Source organism: Engystomops pustulosus, chromosome 10 (assembly GCF_040894005.1).
Source record: "Engystomops pustulosus chromosome 10, aEngPut4.maternal, whole genome shotgun sequence".
Lineage (NCBI taxonomy): Eukaryota > Metazoa > Chordata > Amphibia > Anura > Leptodactylidae > Engystomops > Engystomops pustulosus.
The window spans coordinates 68,944,761-68,951,183 of NC_092420.1; the positions used below are offsets into that span (position 1 = coordinate 68,944,761).

Genomic DNA, 6,423 nt, shown 5'->3' on the forward strand with positions numbered 1-6,423 from the left:
TAGATGGATTGATGGGCAGATGTATATTAAATGTAGGAGAAAAGTCAGCACTCCAGACCCAAATGTGATTTAAAGGTAAAGTTTTTTTTCTATGCAGTGGTAACTTTTCAGTGTAGCAACACATTTGTCAAGCCACTGCAAATAGATGATAGATAAATAAAACATATATGTTTATAGGTGATAGATAGGTAAATAAATAAATAAATATATACTTGATAATTGAGATAAGTATATAAAAAGAAGGATAATAGGTATATAAAAATATGGTCAATGTATAGATTGATAGACGGCTTATTGACATAGATAGATGAGTAAATAGTTAATGAATAGATGGATGGAAAGATAGATAGACTGATAGAATATACACGATATAGATAGATAGATAGATAGATAGATAATAGATAGATACATAGATACATAGATATATACATAGATAGATAGATAGATAGATAGATAGATAGATAGATAGATAGATATAGATAGATAGATAGATAGATAGATAGATAGATAGATAGATAGATAGATATGAGATAGATAGATAGATAGATAGTTTTTTTCCTCTAATGGCAAATCCATAGCTTTCTATAATTGTGAACTGTAGAGGGCAGTAGCTTAACACAAATGGCACATGAATCCCCTTATTGCACGCAAGTCTTCAGCCCAGGAATGTGATATACTGTAGGTAAAAGCAAAGGCTCTTAATTACTGTATATTGAAACAAAAGATCTGATAAACTGTTTGATTTGTCCTCAGGGTTTGTTTCCACATACAGGAAGAAATAAATAAATAATAATAATTTTGATGAATATTATAAATTCTCTGGAAATGTTGTAAATGAATAATTTAATTAATGGAGGATATGCTAATGAGCTAATAGAGTGTGTTGGTATGGTAAGGAGATGATAAGATTGTATTAGTAGACTTCCTATGATGTGGGGTGATTTCAGCACCACAGCTGTGGACAGCTCACTCCTGCTGCTCCAGTGCATTGCTTTCTCTGCTGACTTGAGTTACTACTGTACTTCATAGGGTCTACATTGTCAGTTCAACTATGGACTCTAGTTCCCATTTACTAATAAGTATCTCCTGTTCCTGTAGACCCATTTCTGTACAGATCCATTCTGTATTTTGCACATACATGTACACACCAGGCTTTGTGCTGCACATGTGTCTTTCATTGTGCTTTGTAACATCTTTAATATCATTATGCTTGTCCTTGCTCTCTTGTTCTACATGTGATGGCATCAGAGTAGCCCTGGGGATAAGAATGTCAGTCTTCTTATTCTGCTAAACGGTTCTGGTCGACATCTGTGTACTCAGAGCCATTTTCTTTCTTGCTTTCTCTCCCCCTCTCTCCCTCTCTCTCTCTTTCTTATTTTAACTGCATGTGCCTATAGTCCCACAAGGCATTGGTTCTTTCCCATAAGGAAGTCATGAATAAGAGGCTAGGAGTCTTGCACGATGAATCCAGCATTAGCATGTTCTGGATCCACTACTGAATGGTTAACATGAGCTGCTGTAACTGTGTGCTGCCCAGAACCAATTAGGAGCTGCTGGGAAGATGAACTCTGTGCAGCCCTGTGCTGGGAGCTGTCAGATGTGGAGGTTGGGGTGTAGTGGCAGCAGGCAGATGGTGCAGATCAGATCGATGTGATCACTATTGCTGCTGCTGCTGCTGCTTTTCTTCTTCTTTCCTCTGGTTCCTGGAGCTGAGGGCGCTGGCTGATAGGGAGTGAATGCATCTGGGGACCCTCCTGCAGGATATTCTCATGATCACTGACTTTCAGGTTTATCATCAAGAGGGAAAAGCTGCTTCCACCCTAAAAGAGGAAGCATCTCCCAACACACAAGGCAAGGATCAGCTCCATCTCAGAGAGAGAGCACACAGTCCTGGATACTACACGGTAAGCAATGCTTTCATATAAGCCATGACCCATTCTCTCTATATTCTGCTCTGTTCCTATACAATCTCATAGATCATTCCAAGAAGATCAATATGTTGCCTTTTCTTCTCTCTGGCTGAGATCCTGCTGTCACTGGGGTGACTTTTCAATTTCATGTTTATTTGGTGGATCCTGCATCCTCTTTCAATAATCTATTAGGTTTTTTTTCTTTACAAACCATTGAAGTAGTCAGAGCATATCTCCCGAATGTCTTAGTCTACCTCTAATAACAATGATCACATCTGCATCCACACGATCTAGTGATATAGCAGGATAGAAGTTGGGAATACAATGCTACTTAGGAGGGGGTGCATTATGAGCCAGTGCCTTAGATGGAGTGGCTTCATTGAGTGAATACCCATAGTAGATCAAGCTCTGGTTTTAGTAAGGTGGGGCACCTATGTCATGCTTCATTCTTACATTTTTAGCATCTTCTTACACATGATTTTTTTTATGCATAGCTGGATTGAGATAATACATACAACTAGCTGTAAAGAAGTGACTGCCCAAGAGATATAGAGACTTTCCCTCAGGCACACTTCACCATTTCTGGAGGAAAGCAGGAGGTACGAAACTCCACAAAGCCAGAGGGATCTGATCCAAAATTGTGTTAGTATGTCAAGACCAATTTTTCAGGGCACAGTAATTGCTAGGGAGATTATTTTCCTAGCCCCCACACTAAGCTTTTTGCATGCAGAAGTGGGAATGTGGATGTCACCAGTCAAGTGATGGAACATTAGGCTAAAGCCACCAAACAGGGAGCTGTCCATGAGCTGGTGCTGAAGCTTCCACCCATAATGGTATCACTTTGCCTTCAGTCTATACAGTTCAGGTTGCAATCATTTCTATATCTATCTTTAATATATATAGGTGATAGCCAACTCACTCAATTAATATTTCATTTTTTTCCAAAAATACAATGTTACTGTCATACCTAAGTGGACCATGAACCCTTTATAAGATTTAGGTCCAAATGATGACATATAGGTGTGTTTGCTGAGCATATGGCAGTAAAAGCTGACATTGATCTATCAATGCTGAGAATGTGTGCCCGTTGAATGGATAAAAGAGTGGCACTGCCCATCTCCATGACTTGTGTAGATACACCACTTATTGCATGTGTTCCATAGGCTTTCTACAACCCATTGCAATCTTAAAACAAAGCTCAGCAGATGATCTGGCTTTCTAACACTCACAGAGCCTGTAATCCACTTGTGCATTCAGCTCAGCTATGATAATCCAGAGGTTTTTTTTTTTATCTTTTATCAATTGCCATAGCATATTTTACAACATCTCATGGTGCACATCTGCAGCCTCAGCATGCACTTGTATGTAAAGTTTCCCTATGGCTAATGCCTTGCATGATGATGTCATGGGGAGATGTGTAGAATCATGTAAAATACATGTGGAATAATGTAGATATGGCTTGTGTTGGATTCCTCCCTGTATGGCTATACTTAAATATGCATGCAATTCTCTTGCAGGAATCTATAGGTCCATTGGACAACCAATTGAAGAGCCTGGAGCTTGGGAGGGGGGGCGTACAAGAGAGGGTTATTTTGCAAGTACAGAGGAAGACGTGAGGAGAGGCAAGGTAACTCTCTTGTGGTGTGTGTATGTGTGTCTAGATGCACATCTTCATGTCCATTACTACACTTCATGGCTCTCTGCTATTCTTGCAGGACTTGGACTAGAGGACATTTTGGACTTGGTTTATGGACCTGTTTGGATTCTTCTCTACCTATGGATTTATTGTCCATCCGGCTGCTGCTGCTGCTCTGTGGCTCTCTTCGGTGACGGGTATTCTTGGGTGGATAATACGGATTACGTTGTTATTGCTTAAGAATACGCGTAGTTGAGGAGAGTATGAACTACCAGCATGCTGCAAGGCGCCTGACTCAACCACCTACCGCCGTCTTGGCCAAAGGTAGCCCAATTTCATCTCTTTTCCCATGCATTGACAATGATTGCATGCCAAGGCTCTGCCAACCTATTATTTCAGCTGGTAGCTTCATTTAATGGGCAGTGTGTTGTATCCTCCCCTTTAAACTACAGCTGAATGATACCCAGATCCTTCTTCTTCTCTCAAGTCTTCCTGTTGGGTTTATTTTTTGCTTGTTTTATCATGTTTTTCCTTTAAGGACTAGTAGCTTAATCTTGATGAAATATATATATGTGTGTATATTTGCTCCGTGATATATATATATCCAGGCAACGCCTTAACATTCTGTCAGTCCCATGAGGAATAAAATAATCCTTGCTCTGTGGCCTGTATCGTTGCCTTGGGCCTAATCTCTGCACTAGGTTTATTACCCTTTGCCTTAGCACTCAGTCATTCGGATCTTCTCTTCTCTCTGACAAGTAGTAAATGTCCCCTTGGAAGTGTCAGTTCTGCAAGGAGTGCCGAAAAACTCCTGACTGTGGGGAAGAGGGTTAATGAATGAGCACTGCAAAGCTTGTTTCTGTTGTTTTAACCATAGATTGCAAATCAGTCTCCAAAAACCGATTGGAAATCTTTGTGAGTACATTGTAACCCATTAATTTCACTATGGGTGGGCCAGTAATTGCTTTGATAGGACTGAGTATTATCAGCTGTGTGCTCTCTTGCTACCTCTCACTTCTTTCTCGGCCATAGAAATGTATTCTATATTCATGACCTACAGGAATATGCATGATAAATGTCATAAAATAATCATTTTATGACTCGGAAAGAAATAGTGCAGTGGGGGAATGTAATTCTTAGGAGATGTACTGCATACTGTAATATATTAGTAATCCTTACTTGAATAAAATATGCACTGCCAATAGCGGAGATTATTTACATTCAGGGGATGTACTGTACAAGACACAGGGTCCAGGAATATGCAAGGAAATAGTGTCAGGGATAGATGGTGGAAAGCTGTGCAAAACCTCATATAGGTTTAAATAATGGATAGATAGGTGGATAGGTAGATAGATAAATAGATAGATAGATAGATAGATAGATAGATAGATAGATAGATGATAGAGAGATAGATGATAGAGAGATAGATTATAGATATGAGAAGATATGAGATGATAGACAGTAAGATAGATAAATAGATATATCTATCTTACTATATATCTTACTATCTATCTTACTATCTATCATCTCATAGTACGATAAACAAATAGACGTAATAGATATGTGTGTGTTCTGTTTACTATGCGTTACAAAATTTATAAAACGTAATAATTTTTTATTTCAAAAATACAAATCTATCAATTCAATTTAATTTAATTAACCTTCTGTTAATGATTCTATATATTATGTAATATCCATAATCATGTTAATATCAAAGCTCGATGAGAGAAAAAAGCAAAATTGCAATCCCTTTTGGGATAGAGGTAAGATATTGGGATACAATTGAATCAATGCACCTCATGTTTAAAACCACTGTAGGAACATTTTTCATCTTTGAACATAGCCTGATAAAAGATTGCTTTAATTAACAGAGCTAACCTTTTCACTGGCCTCTCATTTCCACATCCATCAGAATATATGACCTTCAGTCTCTCTCGGTGGTTGATTTGTGAATTTTCAATTTTTTTCCCCAAAATAAAAAAATCTATATTATCATTTATTCCATATTTAAAGTACATGCTTGTTTAATTGTATCTATTATATTTATTATGTGTGTGGCTTGGCAGAATAGGCCTCAGCGTTAGGATTTTATGATTGTAAGCGAATAGCTCTATTAGCTCTGGCCATGAGAGTACAGTATCAGTGTACAGTTCAATTTTTTTTCCTATGTGTTGCCTAAGAGGAGAATGTAAGATTGTTCTATAATTCTGGAATAGATTATATTATACTATTTACCCTTCACTGCAAAGTATCAATGTGAAAGTGAAATGTCGCAAAGAAAATTAAATAAAAAACAAATTTGAACGGAAAACGATGGTGATTTATTATTTATAAAAATAATCCAAACTTAAAGGCGTTGAAATATTTAAAATAAAAAAAAAAAATCAAACGGAGATTTGATTTTATAAAATGCAATATCTGAAACCCGAACACATTTGAGGAACATTGGAAAAGCCATCTGCTAAGACAAAATTGCCACTTAAGGGCCTAATGCCAATGAATTATGCAATCATGTCACATTTCCATTATATATAGATGCAGCTTATAATGTTACAAATTGTTCCATTTAGATTCTGCTTCGTCTTCTGGTTCTCAGTAAATCTCTTTATGATTAATGATTTCTCAGCAATGGAAACATTCCATTAAAATGGATGAAAAATCTCGGCAGGTTTAAGTAACTATCGAAATAAGAGAAATAAGGGAAAATCTATCTTTTGATTTTTATCTCTTCTGCCAAAATATGGGATCATGAGAGAAGTAAGTCCTTTAGAAGATAGGGATTCTGTCGAAATACAGGATTAGGGCCTTATAATGAGAATCTAAAATGACATTCTATCTCTATCAGATTACACATGTACATAACAGATTTTGAAGATT

General features: G+C 37.4%; 1 long non-coding RNA gene across 1 annotated transcript; it reads left to right on the forward strand.

Moving 5' to 3' along the window:
• The first annotated feature begins 1,392 nt into the window (after window positions 1-1,392).
• LOC140104305 (uncharacterized) lies at window positions 1,393-5,850 on the forward strand. Its single transcript, XR_011850288.1, has 3 exons — window positions 1,393-1,904; window positions 3,428-3,537; window positions 3,626-5,850. It is a non-coding gene; the product is annotated as an uncharacterized lncRNA (long non-coding RNA).
• Window positions 5,851-6,423: the final 573 nt, after the last annotated feature.